This window comes from Neopelma chrysocephalum, unplaced genomic scaffold (genome assembly GCF_003984885.1).
Source record: "Neopelma chrysocephalum unplaced genomic scaffold, ASM398488v2 Primary Assembly neopelma1_42, whole genome shotgun sequence".
In the NCBI taxonomy this organism is placed as follows: Eukaryota; Metazoa; Chordata; class Aves; order Passeriformes; family Pipridae; genus Neopelma; species Neopelma chrysocephalum.
This window is the reverse complement of record NW_020897700.1, coordinates 371,638-389,404: the sequence shown is the minus strand read 5'-3', so window position 1 is coordinate 389,404 and position 17,767 is coordinate 371,638. Positions and strand designations below refer to the sequence as shown.

At 37.9% G+C, this 17,767-nt stretch overlaps 1 long non-coding RNA gene across 1 annotated transcript; it reads left to right on the top strand.

The window, feature by feature from the left end:
- Positions 1–8,948: 8,948 nt before the first annotated feature.
- Positions 8,949–15,366, top strand: LOC113964293. Its single transcript, XR_003533149.1, has 5 exons — positions 8,949–8,994; positions 9,761–9,902; positions 11,321–11,481; positions 14,446–14,587; positions 15,196–15,366. It is a non-coding gene; the product is annotated as an uncharacterized LOC113964293 (long non-coding RNA).
- Positions 15,367–17,767: the final 2,401 nt, after the last annotated feature.

Genomic DNA, 17,767 nt, shown 5'->3' with positions numbered 1-17,767 from the left:
CCCAAAGAGTTAAAAAAATTCACAAGGTTTCTAATCTGTCTTTGGTTTCTTGTTCTTTGTAGTTCAGTTCTGAATGTGCATTCACACACAAAAATGGGCACTTACTTAGATCCTTTCTGTTAATTCAAATGGTAGTATCAGTGTTGGACACAGGCAGTATGGCAGAGGTGTAGGGACAAAGTGTTTGCCTGTCTTCCACTGCACTTCTCATGTGCCAGATGTATTCCAGGTCACCCTCAGAAAGAAGCTTGCAGAATTCTGGTGTAAGATAAACATTTTGCTATTCCATTGGAATTAAATGCAAATTAAATGAAAGTGAACATATTCTGAATGAGAGGAGGCCATAGCATGTATCTGAGTATGGAAAGACAATAAAATTGCTATATCTGACTAGCAGCTGCTGACAAAACATCAGGTTACTTCAAGAGACCTGGTCTCCTTGGCAAGTCAAGGGCCACTTCTGTAGTACCAAGGTTCCATTATTTATCAAAAACCGTCTTGTCACATCATCTCTAATAGGTTATGATACAGACCTTGAATGGTTTAACTGTCAGTAAGCTGAATTGAGGACTGAAAGCTGCTGACACATTGAATTGGACACATGCTGCATTTCCTGGTGAAAAAGCATTAGCAAAGGCTAATATTTTTCTGCTTTTCTTAGCTTAGAAGCCACAGAAGGTTTATATACAAAACAGTGACCTCATTTCATGACTACATTGTTTATGTCATTTAAGAATGAGACATGATAGCTCTGTGTCTTGACTTAGACTTCTTCTGCCACCATGTTTTTTTCAGCTCCTTGCTAAACAACCATCTTCACATGTTGGTATTTTCTGTTCACTGAATTATCTTAAGGGAATTTTAGAGTAATGTTGAATTACTCATCTTTATTTCTATCAATAATAGGTGTAAATGATAGAAGAATTCAAGAAATTGTACCTGTTTTAAATTTCCTTTTTACTCCTTTATTGTCAAGAGCATATTTTGTGGTCATCTTGTTGTGGGCTTTTTCATACTTGGTAGCTAAGAATATACGTATTTATGATAGACATATGCATATGTGGAAAAAAAAGCGTATATATGATAAGTTGCAAGACACTGGAGCTCCAACAAGTTTGTGCCAATTTTGAGGGCATAATAACAGCAGAATATCAGCAATCTGTTGACTCAGCCCTGGAGATGATGCATATCCTTTCAAATAAATTAGCAGTTGCAGCATCTGATAAGCTCTATGGAGAATCACTGCATGTAATGACAAAGCTCATGGTGACATGATGCATTTACTGGTTAATGTATTTTCCGTCAGATAACAAAAGGCTACTGGAACAGCAAGTAATGGGTTACTGCACCATAATGGCTGCAAAAATCAACTGCATAATTAATGTCAACCTGCCTAGATCGTTGTAATAAGAAATTGATCTCTACCTGTGGTGGCATTACTAATGGATATGCTCCTTTTAAAATTCTCCTCTGTCAAAATTTACCTTTCACTGATTCCATGTTCAGTTAGTCTCTTGCCTGTTTATTCTAAGCAAACTGCAATGGTGCTATGAGAAGTACCAATTTTGTAGCCGTAGGCCATGACTTCTCTGCTTAAACAATCTCACCTCCTAGATGTTCCTGATGGTGCATTCTTAGGAGAGGTAAAAGCACGCACAGCGACTGTGTTTTAGTTTTTTGCCAAGTGATTTTGAAAGAATAACATCTGTGACAATGACAATATGTTTGCCATGATTACCAAGCACATTTATTAGACTTATGGTCTCTACATTAGCTTAAAACTGCCCAGTGACCTTGGTGCTGCATCACTGAACTAGATGAACGATGCAATTCACAGAGATCTGCATACAGTTGCATAATAAAGATTTCGGCCAAGACAGTAGCATTTTAATTACAATTGCAAAAAAGAAAAAATCATTACCATTCTTTTGCCATGACATTAGGTGAAGTGATAATAGGTGAAAAGAGGTCACAGAAATACCAAACACTCATAGCTGTGCGCATAACAGACCACATGGGAAGCCACTGCTTTGCAGAGAACAAGGGGTAGATTTTCAAAAGCACAAAGGTCAGCCCTATCAAAAGTCACTGAGATCTGAGCTCAATTATGTACTTTGGTGATTTTCCTGACAGCCTCTTGACAAGCACTCCTGAGCAATCAAGTGCAAAAAACCACCAGACTACCACAGGCAGTCTCCCAGAAGACTGGTGACCCACATATAGTTCTGGTTAGAGACAGCTGTAGCAATCAAGCATAAGAAGCTCTCTCAATGTGTGGTTGCAAAATGTAATCTCTGGCTAGAACTTTATTCCTTTGTTTTTTTCCAGTTAGTTTAACCCTCATCCCTTGACATTGAGTGGCCACAGTTTGTCTAGCTCAAGCACTAGCAGCTTGTTATCTGAGCTCTAAATGTATGATATGCAGTTTTACTGGGCTCTGACTTTGCTCTTCAGCTTAGTAGATTGTTGGTTGCTCTCAATTCTGACCCTTAACACCTCTTCTCACTCTGCTGCTTAGCCAAAATTCTTCTTGTTCCTCATATTTGATTTCTTGGTTTCTGGTTCTCAATTCATAGGTTTAGTCATAATCTTACCATTTAACAGTCTGAACCCTTGTTGTATTCTTTTGATACTCCACTTACCTTCTAGAAAATACAGCACACAGAGAAAGAAGGAGTGCTAGTGAACAATGTGAAAATATTTTGGAAATAAAATCCTATCAGCACTTGGCCATCATTAGTCCTTTTGGTCTATACCTGACTGTGCAGTTAGGATTATATGTCATCTCATCAGTAGTGTTGAGAGAGAAACTTCTAATATGTTTTGTGAGTAAAAGGTAGTACTTTTAATGCAAATACCTTGTTGACACCTGAAATATGATCAAGGCCTTGGAGGTGATACCACTGCATATCTCAATGAAAAGACTCCAGAAACAGAATACCCTAATGTTTAAAGAGGCATAAAGTGAGCACTAGATTTTATCTCTCCATTGTAGAACAATGTGATAGTCATGCATTACTGTTCCATTGCTCTTCTGAATTGCAAACTGAATGGAGGAAGAGCAGTGTTGATGCACTGCAGAATGTGAAACAGTTTAGGCAGTTATTCCTTGTGAAAAGTGGTAATGGCACTTGGCTCTTCAGAAGAAGTAGGCGTGATAATGTGATCCACTCTAAAGTGCACTTGTGCATTTTGCTTAGTGAGTCAATTTGTTGGAGGAAGATGATACTAAGTGACACTAATAACCACAAAAAGGATGAGTGCAGCATAAATTTGCTTATATTTCAGACACTGTGCACATAGTGCATAGAGATCTGCAGAGTGTTGCAGAGTAGCAGCACTGCGATATATCTCACCTGCATAATGAGTACTGCTGAATAACTGTTGGCACTGCGTAGGAAACCCTTTGACTGAGATATGAACACACCTAATGCTTCCTGCCTTATAAAGAGGACCACTTGTCAAAAGAGAAAATCACCCTGGAAATGTGAGTTTCTGAGGGCAGAGGTGACATGTTTAATGGAGCACTTTGCAATTTGCTTCACCGCCATCCCCCATTCTCTCTTTCCAGCACACCAGTCTGATTCTTACTTGGGTCCTGCTGCAAAGGAGGAGGCTCAGATCAGTTGCTAAGGTTTAGTGGATAAGAATACCCTGAAGTGCAGCAGGAATCTCCACATCAGTGTCCACTGGACCCACAACCTTTGTTCGGTGAATAACGTAGAGATGTTTTTGCTAAGATAAATCATGTCTCTCTCCCTGCTGTTCTTGGTCAGGAGTTGTATGTTCAGCTCCTAGGCTATGACTGTGGCTTACTGAAGAGCTATGGTCCCTATGTGACCACAGTTCTTACAGGTCCTTTGTCTGGTTCCACCAGATGAAATATACGTGTGTTACATGATCAAGCAGAATGAAAGGCATTTTCCTATTTCAGACCAATTAAAACTTTCTAACTGTTATAGCAGCTGAATAAGCACAGATTCATTAAAAAATCACTGCAAGAAAGAACACTGGGAGGCCATTTAGTCCATCCCTTGTCTCAAAGAAGGTTTGACATAGTTTTTTACACCATGACAGGGTGACTTTCCTTTAAAACTTTAACTTTTCTCTCAGTAGATCTTTCAGATAACTATACTGAAGATCTACATCTTCCTTTAATGGCAGGTGGCATATACTGGACAGTGTATGTTTGTTCTTTCTGTACATGTGTGTGCGTATATATATGTGTGTGTGTGTGTGTGTCTTTGTGTCTGTGTCTGTGTATGTACTGGCAGGGATGCTGAAGGTAGGTTCACTAATGATAGACTGCTGGTTATCTGATTTTGAGTCATTGAGTTACAAGGGAGACCGTGGTGCAAAACAAACTGCTAGAGGCGGAGTCTAGTTCCAGATTTTACATCCTTACTGCTCATTGCTGGAAACTCAAAGGCCATACCAGGGAAAGAGTCACTCTATACCTGCCTGGTTCCTCATGTTTCTTGCTTAAAAATGCAATGCTAACCACTATCAGAAAACGAACACAGAGCTAGATGGGGCTTTGGTCTGACAAAAGACCATAATTCTTATGCTTATAATTATTATCCTCATCCTCGTGATTATTATGCAGTGCCTAATGGCTAATCAAGAATGATACCTAGGCAATGTACAAGCAGAGAATAATGTCTCTTTCCCAAAGCAGCTTATGCTGGTGAAATATGACTGCTGTAGCAGCACACAATTGCATTAAAAATATCATTGCATTAAAACACTGCAAAGCTTTCCCTCTATATAGCCTAACTAGTGCACCACAGAAGGCACTTTACTCTGTAATCACTGCAGTATGGTACTAATGATCTTGTTGGGCTTTGTGTACTTTATTGCATAGTTTGTGTACTTGGGCACTTGAATGTTTTCTAGCTGTGCCAGGGGTATTTGCATTCTGATTGCTTAACAAAACAATGCTGCACATTTAAGGAAAGTAGAAGTGCAAATACAATGCATGGCAACAATTATAATATCCTTGGTGCCTACAAATCCCTATGCATGCAATGTCCTGCATTCAGATGTGAATGAACTAGACAATGTGAAGCTAAAGGCATCAGTTGGTGCATAAATTATTTACAAGTATTTACCAAAATTTTTCAAGCAGTTCGAGAAGTTAAGGGGATAAGGTTTTGTCTGTTAAAAAAAAGGAATTGTGGTTAATACACTGGATTGAGACTTGGTCCACATGGATTCAACTCAGGCACTTTGCTGGATTTCCTATCAGAGACCCTGGGCAATAACTTGGGCTTTGAATCCTAAAGGGGCTTAGTGACATATCCCATATCGCTTTAGATGCAGGCGTCTTTCAGCATCTGGCCCTGAGACTTCTCAGTGAAGAAAATGATACTTTCACAATTCATAAAGATGCTGTGAGGAGAGCTTAGTTCCTTAAAAACTAACAGACACTTAGATGATGGAACCTAAAGGCAAGTCACAAAATAGTCGTTTCCCAAATTAATAAGTTTTCTTTTCATTGGGATGCAAGATCTCCATATGCACGTCCCCAGTCTTTAAACCCAGTGGACTTCATATCAGATGGGATGGCCCTAATGACAAATGATGGACTATGTAAATGACATAATCTAGTAGATTATAAGTGCCAGACAGGCAGCTTCCAGCCAGCAAGATGCTCTCCTGCTTGCCATGTTTTCCTCCTTCTCTGCCTTTTCCCTGCTTTTTCCCTGTCACTGTACACCTCACTTTTTCCCAGTGATCACATCTTCCTAGTGTGGGGAGGGGAAAAAATTAAAGGTCTCAGGCAGAGTGTCTGTCTCTCTTGCTTTGATGATCCTCATTAAAACCTTCAGGGAGCAAGCTGAAGAGTGGAAAACATAGATGTCCCAAGGCCACCATGGGTATGAACAAACGTGACCACTCCCACTCCTTGCTTAGGACTCTTGGTTTTAAAATATGGGAGGCATAAACTACAGCAGGATGGGGAAATAGTTACACAGTTTATTGACATGAGGAATGCATCCTATGTGAGGCAGCTGAGAGCAGTAGAGGTATTTGTGCCAGATCTAAACCCATTTCAGTAGTTGTGAGCTAACTCAATGAAGGGCTTAATTTTATAAATAGTCTGTAGTGTTTTAAATAATCAAATATCTGTAACTCTGTTGTTCAATCTATTTCTGTAGGTAGTAATCAGTCCAATAAGATCCAGAAATGTTTTTGCAGTAAACTCCACTAATACATATATCCTGCAGTCCAGTGTGACAAGACAATGTGTATGGTCAGCAGTAATTCATTACAATGGTTAATCCATCACATGCTCTTGATATTCTGTTTATTACTGACTATTTATAGTAACTACTTTTTCCTTGATAGGGTGTATTCCATTTTAGCGAATAGATGCACAAGTGATTTTTTTTGATGGTATTTATTCAAAACAGAGATACAAATTCCCATTCCATCTGAATGAACAACAACACAACCTAAGTGTTGGAAATTTGAGGGCAAGTCTGGACTCAACATTCATAAAACTTTTGGAGAACTAGAAGATATTTTTCTGTTTTACCTCAGTATGTCCTAGGATGTGCTTAAGTGGACCAGATTTACAAATAAATCACTGGTAAATAGCAATAGGCACAAGTAGATAAGATGTCCAGAAAGAATCAAATTACAAGGGTAGGCTGTTTCCAGTTTCAGGAGTTCAAAGTTAACTTAAGCTGCTGTGTCTCAGATTTCAGTTAGCTTGGATGACTGAAAAAGCATTGCATAGCTTTGAGTTAGTTAGAAATATGGAGAAGAGGAAATTGTGCTATTCTTTATACTTTTGAATACAAACACAAAGAACTGGGTCAATGCCTCCATCGCAGAAATGCTTGTCTTATTTTGCTTATCCCTTTTTGCATGCAGTGGGCATTTTATAAAGTTGCATTCCATTATTAAGGAATTTGAACTGAAATCAAATAGCAAGGAAAAGGAAAAATAAGATTTTCAGTCCATCCAAATGTTTCTTTCATACTAATTAGTCTGATCCTAGACAAATATTTCCATATCATCAGGAAAATTAGACTGAATGAACTATTTTCATTATTTTCTTTTAAAGTCAGCTGTTCTTTAGATTAATTTCTAATAAACATTAAACAGAGAAAATAATTTTCTACCTCATTTGGATACTACTCCATCCTCCATCCAAGTCAATAGAAATCCTTTCCCTAGATTCGCTGGTGTTAGGGTAGAGCTGTTATTGTTCACTATGAAAACTGAGAACATATAAGTTCCTGATAGTGATGGTGGATACCATTTCAACTGTTCATAAACTGTATATCAAGTGGAGTATAATAGATATCAGCACATATCCCAATATTATTAAAACTTGGAAAAGTGCACAAGGAACAAAGGGAGATTTGTCTCTCTTTTTGTCTCTCACTTGCTAGTCAGTTTGGCTGGTGAATAGGCTGGGACCAGTCCTTAGGATTTTTCTACTTGTGATGACTTATGATGCTCTTGTAACCCTATCATACTGTTCAGACACAATTAGGCATGTACAAAGAGATGCTGTGATTGAAATATGTCTGCTTTCAATGTATAAAGCAATCACTTCACTGTCTAATGGATGTAAGAGATATCTAAGGGCTTCAGTGAGCCGCTAGGCTATGCCAAGGAGACACCCAAAGAACTTTTGCTGGATGGTCTTTCTCAGTTTCCAGTTGCTGTCCTCCAACTCCTTATGTTTCCCCTTAGAATGTTATGTTTCTATATTTTTCCTTATGACTCTGCTACACACTTCCTCACAGTTCTTTCTCACAACATTGAATTTCCACAACCATCTAAGCCAAAGTTTTGTACCTTGGCTGGTCGGATCTCAACATTGCACAATTCAGGTGAACTAATGGGGAGGTGGGCACCCTAGAGTTGAAAATTGCTGGATGCATAGGAAATGGAATAATTTTTTTTACCACTCCCTCTCTTCTTCCTCAGTCCTTTATCTTCCCACTCTGTCATTACACTTCTATCCACTGTCCATCCTAGGTTCGCTGATCCCCTTCCCTATATCTTAATCTCCCCCCAAAAGAAGTTCTTCGCAGGGTCCTGCATTATCCTGGGGAGTGATGTGCCAGTAGTAGATCCTGAAGCAAGGAAGCATGGTGGACATCACTCATCTCTTCTCCTCCTCACCTCTGGTGGTGGCACGGGGAAACCATTTATGCACCACAATCCCAGTTATTGTCAAATGAATGTGTTTTACAGGAGTGGAAACAGAGTCAGTTCAGGAAGTCCTGGAAGGACAAACATGGCCAGGCTGGGCCCCCAGATACCAGATCATTTGGTATTGTTCATTATAGACTTATATTTTATTGTGCAATATGCATTTACAACAGAAATGTATGGTAGCAATGCCTCCCTCACTGTATGTTCTTACAGCTGCATTCTCATTATATGTAAATCAGTGTATTCGGGTAACTCTGGTCAAGCCATACCATCTATAATGTCTGCCAATCCAACTTGTAATTTTAAAGTAATGGGGACCGTGGGGAGCATTGATCGACTAGGCTGTCCTCCAAGCTGGTGCAGAATGTACAATTTCTATGATTCTGTGATTCTATGATTTCATCCACAGGTTTCTGCAGTAAGGGGAATTACTCTTCCCTCCAAGAATGACGCTAAACACCATTCTAGTGCCCAGGATGGGAAACTAGTGCAAAAAAAAGATTGGATTTTACTCTAAATTGCACTACTGCAGACTTGGATCATTGGCAAATATCAGTGGGTGGATTGTAGGAATATCAAGACCTGAGATGTCTGGACATATGGCTGGTCAACAGCACAGTTTAGGTTTAAGGACAGAAAAATGGACAGTTTTCTGATTTCTATTTTTCTACTTTTTTTTTTCACAGTTTGAAATAGCTGTGACATGCCTGAGAAAGAAAAGTTTGTGTTAGCAAAATTGCTTTCACATTTTTAATGACTAAACTTGAAAGCAGACTCCTTCTGGTTCAGACAAACATTAATCAGTAGAAACAGGTACTTGTAAATAAATTAACTCATGCCATAGCCTCCTCTACACCTTTCTTGCTTCAAAGCTGAGAAATTACAATATACCTTAGGGAAAATTGTCTTATTTGGTGTTATAATCTAAAAAGATCCCAGGGAAGAAATAAATACAAATCAGAAGTAAAATAAATGCTTGTCTCTAATGAAAAGAAGGAGACTGCTTGATTGGTTTGTGATTCTTAGCATCTACAAAATTGAGGTCACTATTGTGAAGGGGATCAGTCAGTTTCTAATCTATGTCTTTAGTGCAGCATTACCCATTCATCAGAAATATTTAGGGAAAAGTCCAACAAAGCTCAAGGCTTGGGCAGAATTCATTATTCAGTACCCAAATTTCTCTTCATGAGATGCATATTTAGTGCAGCAGATATATATTTATCTGAAGAACTCTACTTGAATCCAAAAGCTTTTCCTTGCTAAAGCTCTGAAAGGTCTCTTGGAGGTGTCTTCTCTTCAGCAAGTCCATACATATCCCTAAGGGAATCATGAAGTATACCCTTATTTACTTTGAAAGCTATTTTTGTAAACTATCAATCCAATGCAAAGATTTACAAGCATAGCAGGTAATCTTTGCTTACTGATCCCATAAATCATGCCTGTAAAATCACTATCCCAAGCAATGTTTAATGCACAAACTACATTGCACTAATGCTACATTTAGTCCAAGGAAAAATTAATTATTTAGCCTGATGATTTTTGCTGTCTTGTTGAATTCCAAGTTGATTTATTCCTGTAGGTTTTATTTCATTCTTTCTATGATCTGAAGAACAGTGCACCATATGCACACCTTCTCTGTACAGCCCACAGATTGCTTGTGGCAGTGTGGACTCAGGGACTGGCTGTTAGGCACTGGGCTACCCCTGGATGCATAGTTGCAGGTAGTTCCTCTATGCTAGCAGTAAAATATTACATTATATGGTTGGAGGAAGTGGATGCAAGAAAGGAGGGACACTCAGAACACATTTTCACTGCCGTGTTCTGTCTGTCTGCAGCAGTACCTTTTACCGTACAGCTTTACTGTACAATGAGTCCTTGTTGCTCTTCACCTATGTGCTTACTTTTTGCCGAAAAAATATCTAGTTCTGCTAAACTATTTTAACAATCAGCATAATTATAGATTTTTAGGAAAAAACCCACAAAACTTTTGCACATGCATTTCCACTGACTTAAGAAGGGAGAATGACAGAATTGCATCACAGAGTCAGAGAAATGTTGTTTGGAAGGAACATCAGAGGGACACTTGTCTAGCCACCCCATTAGAGCTTTACTATCCCCAGCACTGAGTTATGTCAGCCATGGGTTTGTCTAACCAAATCCTGAAAACTTCCTAGTATGTCCACATCATCCATGGGCAACCTGTTACAGTGTTGCACCATACTCCCAGTGAAGTTTCTTCTGATGTCCAACCCGGCTATTGCCTCTTGTTGTGCCATTTGCCACAGCTGGGGAGTTTGCCTCTGCAATTTTGTATCTGTGCTTCAGAAAGTTGTAGACTACTATTACGTTGCTCCTTAGCCTTCTCTTTGTCAGAGTATGATGTCTCAACCTCTCTACATGGGACATGTGCTGTAGGTCTGCAAACGCATTTTCTGTTTTCTAATGTCAAGATAAATCTCAACATTTTGTTGAGAAAAATTTTGTTGGCAAAATTGCCAATAACCTGACTAAAGTAAATGTCTGAGATGAGACATAAGGGTTTAACATCGAGGCTTGTACAGTACACTGAAATATCTGAACTGGTCTATTTTATTGAGTCTATCATTCCCACATTTTAGTGAACACTTAAAATTAGATTTTCTGCTTTTCTTATAGAAAGTGGTCATGCAGCACAAAAGATTGTTGTTGAACAAAAAGCAAGCAAGAAAGTATAGCAGGTATAGAAAATGCTCAGATCAACACAAACCCCAAGCCTCTGTCCCAGCAGGACATTATGAGAAGATTTCAGTTTTATCAGCTTGTAGACAGTAACATGGAAGCCACTGGGAACATTATAGTAATTCTACAACAGTTTAATTCAGTAGACAATAAATGAAGTGTTATTTGGTTCCCTTTACAAGTGGAAGGGGAAAAACTTAAAATGGAGCTTGCTACAAAGTATGCTGTTTCTGTAATTTCACAGCAGGACAATCATAGACCACTTAAAACCACAAAGTTGTAGAAATTCTCAGAGTTTCTAAAGCATGCATCATTCGCTGGGGCTTTATGATACTGAAGGTAGTGTAAAATTGTAAACAGCATGTGCTAAGCTTCTATATTGTACAGCAAATTCTGTGTTGTATGTTGTCTTCTGTTTCAGAAAACGGCTGCGAGACATTCAGCTGTTATCAGCAAGGTATAAAATTCCTGCAGATTCCAAAAAATTATGAACCCAACCCAAAAGTTACCTGTACTCAGGACAAGGTGTTTGGGACCTTTGACATCACAAATGGAACTTTAGCACACACAAAAACCACACAGGTGCTTGAGTTTTGACTGTGAAGCTTGCACGTTCAGATTTCATATACTCCAAATTTCCGTATAACCCTGGTGAACTATCTGACTAACTCTAAGCATAAATAGATGACTTGAAACATTAATTCTGATCCAGTAATTATATAAGTATTTTACATAAAATATACTGGAAGAGATCAGGAGACTTCCACATGATATAATTTCTTATTGTGCTGAGAGAGATGTGGGTCTAATTCAGGTAAGGAACAGAACTGAATCTGGGTCTCCCCTGGGTTTCCCCCTCCCATATAACCGTTACAGGGTTAAGTAAATATGTGGCATCACTACTTCCATGCTAATATGGGTAAGTGACAAGTGGTTTTGGCAGCTAACAACCGTACTGAATACTGAATACTGAATTTGGCTTAGCATAAGGGACTGAGTGTTTCTCAGTATTTAGAAATGGCTTTTTTAGCTTGCTGGCTATTGTGAGCTTAGATGCTCAACTGAATATGAATTCTGCTAAAAGTTCAATACCACAGCTATTAGGATTGGTACATCTCCTTCATTTATTCCCTCACCAGTTTTAGAGAAAACACCTCAAGTATCCCCACTTACCCCAGAAAAAAGTCAGACACACATATTATCAGATTAACAATAGATTTATTTTCCTTCTTCAAGAGGGATCAACAGAAGACTGCTCAACAGATACCCCTAAACAGCTAGTTAAATGATACACTTCTGCTTACATTCCCTTTTTCTCCCTTTTTAACTTCTCAATTTTTTCCTTTTACCACCCTCATCCACTCCCAAATAAACAGGCTGTTCCTACTTACTTTTCCTATTGTCCCTAATTTTGCTCCTTTATACCTCTTCAGTGTTTGTGATATGTTTGCAGTGGTAATTTCTAGCTCCATCAGCAATTCCTTTAAGTTAGTGACCTCTTTTTGTTATCAATCAATTCTCATTTCTGCTACTTCTTATGTTGCTGTCTTGTTAATGTAGCCATGTCAGAATTAGATTTCTAAGCATGTGTTCCCCCCTTTCAAGCTCTTTGTAGTATCTTATTATTTCTTGTGTTATTATTTTGTTAGTGTAGCTCCATGGCAGGGCTGACCATCTGTATACTCTAACAGGTGCTAGGCTGGTGTGTGTGGTGAATCTTGTACATTTTAGATACATTCCTTACTGCAGTAGAAGATTAATCCCTAATACATGAACAGAGTTATCATCTCTCACTGTTGGTTAGCACACCAGGAATATTGCCTGATTCATAACAACTTGGAGACAGGAGATATTGCTGCACACATCATCAGGAAGTATATGGACACAAGAAGTATATATCATCCCAAGCAGCTGTGATATATTGAAATTAAGTAAAAGTTATTTTAAGTTGATTTTCCATATGAAGGTAGAGTACTAAATCATATACAGAAAATCATATTCAAAGACTCTCTGAATTTGTTTCTAAATCTCTTCCAGATTTGCCCAGATTGACAAAAAAGCTCTTAGGTTAATTTGGGGAGTTAAAAAAAAAAAATTAACCAAGAGCTGTGTTTGGTTGCAAAAAATCAGTTTCTTGTTTCTTTAAAAATATAATTAATAATAATAGAAAAATATTAGCAGCTGTCTTTGTCCCCATTGAACTGTCTCTGCTTGGGAAATTAACTTCCGCTGGATTTGGCTCCTCATCATTGTATGCTTGCATTCATTCAAGCCTTAACACTCTCTCACCCTAAAACATCTTCCCTTAACACTGGAATGCCCTTCAGAAGTCAGTCTTGATGCCTACCTCCATGATAGGACTGCACCTAACTTACATGGATCACTGGTAGAATATATATATCTCTATTATAATACATGGATATTTTCCTGTAGCAGATAACTAATGTAAATGGCTTGAATTATTCCATATGAATACAATGAATTCAGCCCAGATGGTGAATTCTTAAGACTCTTGTCTTCAAGGACAGAGAGCTTCTGAACAGATTGTTTTTGAAAATGGAAATCAATTCATTTTCAAAAGGTTTCCATTATTTGCCAAAGGAAATTATGTCAAACATGTCACGTCAGCTTTTTACTGTCCTGCCACAAAAGAGTTGCCTGAAACATCTACTCAGTCATTTCAAGCAAACTCTACCACTGGTAAAGCTCTCCTCGAGACCACTTATACTGGCTCGTGGTTTGAACTGTCTCTCGTCTCCTGTAGAAAAGCAGTAGATAACTAGATAAATTATGTCTTAGAAGTGTTTTTGTAGAACACAATTTAAGGGGCTTAACATCTGATTAGCACAGTGAGCAGAGGTGTGTTCAACTAGCTGAAACACAGCAGGCATCTGAATATTGTAATTTACTGGTCCACTGTCTTGTATAATTTTGTCATGGAGAAGGTACATCAAATATGTGGTTATGACAGTAGGATACGTTCTTTTTTGTTGCACAAAAATTTCTGTGCTTCCATTCCTTGTACAATATATTGAGTATGTTAAGATATGTGCTGCTATTTTAAACAATTCTGGCTGATGAATCTGCTGGGACTGTTATGTGAAAAATTTATTAGGGTTTATTGGGCTCATAATTTAGCTTCCAAATTGTTCCCTCTGACCCCTGATACATGACTTCAAAGTGACAACTCATATGTTTAAATGTTGGCATACTTTTGATAAACTGCAGTTTTCTGTGACCACATTATTCAGGATGAGTGTAGGAATCATAAGAACAACATCGTGAACAAATAAAGTGAATGAACAGAGGAATGAATAAATGTTCAAATAAATAAAAAATCTACAGTGCCTCTCATTATGTCTACATGCCCATTTCATGTGCTCTTGAAGGACAGCTACTTCTATGAATAAAAATTTAGGTACAGACTTAGCCAAAGAGAATAAACCAGTCAGGGGGAGCGGGGGGTGGGGGGGAGGGGGAAACTGTGAATGCTCTTTTGCTGTATCTGATTGGCTCCAATAGAAAAATCTGCTGATATTTTAATAGATTGATGGATATGGTAGATCTCTTGACTGAAACAAAAGTAAGATGAACTTTCCTCTGAAGATGGACTTGAGACCAAAGATCCTCAATCCTTAGCAGAAAAGGAGCCTAAATGCCCTGATGAACTAAATCTGCTTGTTTTGAGGTGAGTTTATGTAGTGGTTTAACCCCAGCCAGCTACCACGTAGCACTTGTTCACTTCTCCACCAGTGGGATAGGGGAGAGAATCAAAAGGATAAAAAAGAGAAAACTCATGGGTTGACATAAAAATAGTTTAATAGTTAAAGAAAAAGCCACACATGCAAGCAAAGCAAAACAAGAAATTCATTCACCCCTTCCCCTTGGCAGGTTGGTGTTCAGCCATCCCCAGGAAAACGGTCCATCACATGTGACAATGACTTGGGAAGACAAATACCATAATTTCAAATATCCCCTTCTTCCTCCCCCAGTTTAATATGCTGAGTATGATACCATATGGTATGGAGTATCCCTATGGTCAGTAGGGGTCAGCAGTCCTGGCTGTGTCCTCTCCCAACTCCTTGTGAACTCCCAGCCCCCTCGCTGTTAGTATGAGGAGCAGAAAAGGCCTTGATGCTGTACAAGTCCTGCTCAGCAATAACAATAACATCTCTATGTTATCAACTCTCTTTTCATTAAAAATCCAAATCACAGCCCCATACCAGCTACTGTGGAGAAAAGTAACTCTACGCGAGTCAAAACCAACAGTCTAGCAGATTTACATTTGTTCCTCAGGACCTGCATCATCTTGAGAAAGTGGGTGACTGAAACCAGCCAACTTGCCTGAAACCTGCTGACCTATAAAAAAAAAAAATTAAAAAAACACATTATCTTTTAATCTCAGACTTTCAAACTCTGTATTCAGTATTTATCAGGGAAAATGTTAGTTAAAAATTTTATAATTAAAATAGTTATTTAAACCAGCAATTGTTGCTATTATCTATATGACTATGGACCTTAGCTGGACCAGTCTGGACATTACTTTAGTTGCTGAACAGGGATGTTTAACAGCAAAGGGAAGGGAAGGGATTCTGCTGAGTATAGAGGGAGAATGGATGTAACATATGCTATTCTAAGTATCTGAAATTGTTATGCAGTGTATTTAAACATTAATTAACTGTATAAATACAGTTCAGTAAATAATGTATGCATAAAAGTAGAGTTTTACTGATTATTAGTTATAAATTGAAGTACCTGCATTTATGATAGTTTCAATATTATATATTGTATCACATACTAAACCCAGAAAGGAACCATCTAACCCTGCAACATCAAATTACTTTAATTACAATAAATAGAACCACAGTTACATATTATATAATTCTTTCAGGCACTCAAAAGCTCTATCCATCTGTACCTCTACACCATCACTAAAACAGGATGTTGAGGGGCATAAGTCATGATGCACTCCTCTGCAATGACCTCTTTTCCATGCTGGTTCTTCCTGCAATGGGAGGGTATGGGATAATGAAGTTGCTCCTTCTCACTGGGATCCTCTAAATATCAGATTAATTTCCATGGGAATGATTTTACTTCTCATAGCTTTCTGTCATGAGATATATACTTCTATAGTGTAATAAAATCTAGCCCTTGGTTAGAAAGAGAAGTTCAGAAGAAGGAAGATTCAAGTAGGTATCTCAGGTTATAGCTGCATCATGGACTATGGGAACCTTGCCCAGCCTTCTTGCTATGAGAGATTACCTCCAGGATTTCTGACTCCAGGCCAGGATGAGACCTGAGCACATATTCCCTGTCTTGGCACACCTTGATTTCTGCAGGGGCTGGCCAGGAGGGAGCAGTCAAGTTCCCTGCTGTGTACCCGACCTGAACCATCGGGGATCTCAATGGCACATCAGGATTATCTGACCTGAAGGCTGAATAAACATTTCTTTTCCAGCAAGGAATTTAGGTACAAGAATGCCTTCTCCCTATTCTGGAAAGCCTATAGGCATCAAATAGCTGAACTGGTTTTCTGTATAAACATCCCCAAACCTTTGTCAGCTGGCACAGTGTAAGGGACAGCCAGGAGTTAAAGGCAAGGAAGGTATTGTGCCATGCAGGGGGGAGGAACTAAGGAATGTTATCTGGTTCATAATAGAATATTTATAAAATGATTTTGATTGGTTTGATTATGAATTGTAAAAAGATGTGATTAAATGCTTGGGTCTCTTTGTTTTCCTGACTTAAACAATTTGTTTGCTTGTTTTTTAGTAGAAAATATGTGTTAAATAACCACCTATTTCTTTAGACAAAAAATCCACTTGTCAATACTTCATTATTTTAGGGAAAAGTTGAGAAAAAAAATCAAGCATGGTATTTAATAAACATACAAAATTTAATAATATCTTTTACAGAAAAACAAACCCAAACAACACTAATCACCTCTGCTAATATGTGATTCTTGGTGAGAAGATTAAGTTGAGGGTTTTTTTTTAAATACACATATTTATACTGATAATATTTGAGCACAGCTCATTTCATAAAAGCAAACATAGAAATCAATCATTACAATTCAGTCTCTCTCACCAAAACCCATGTCTGGAAAATTATAATCCACTGTAGGATAATTTTGCAGACAGTATATAATGTAAGGAATGTCATTATTTTTACAATAATTCTTTATAGAAAAAATGTGAAGACAAGTAATTCTGTCAGTACTTACTATGTACCTGTCAGATAAAAAAGTCAGATTCAGAAATATAAAAAAATGGCATATATACATAATTATTCATCTTGAAGATGCAACAGAAATGGTGCAGAGCAACTAGCTTATACTCTTCTGTAGTGGAAATTGATGAAAAGTACATTTAATGTGTATAGTTAGATTGATTTGCCATTTTAAATATCTTGACAGATTTTTTTAATTTTTGCAGTAAGTATATGAACTAAATGACAAGCTGATACAAAAAATAGTGCTTAAGGCAGGACCAAATAAACAATTCAGAGAGAAAATTTGTTTACAAAACATAACTGTTTTTTAATTCAGAATTATTTTGCTGTCTGTTCTTTCCTCCAGCAAAGAGGTATTGGGTATTGAATCTGAGTGTTGAATTGTGCTCTGTTTCTGTTGCTTTCACAATTATTTCTTAGTGCAAAGCCTTTGAAAGCACACACTTATCTTGCAGGGGATTAACAAAAGGCATAACAAAAGGGAAAAAGCAGCAATCTGTGTAGCCATTTCATTTTGCTGAGCAGAGCAGAATGGAGTTACTCCAAAATCCTATATAATTTTTGATGTGTATCACAAGAGTATATTAGTTACCATAACTAAAAAGAGGTAATGCTTTGGTATTGTGATGTTGTAACT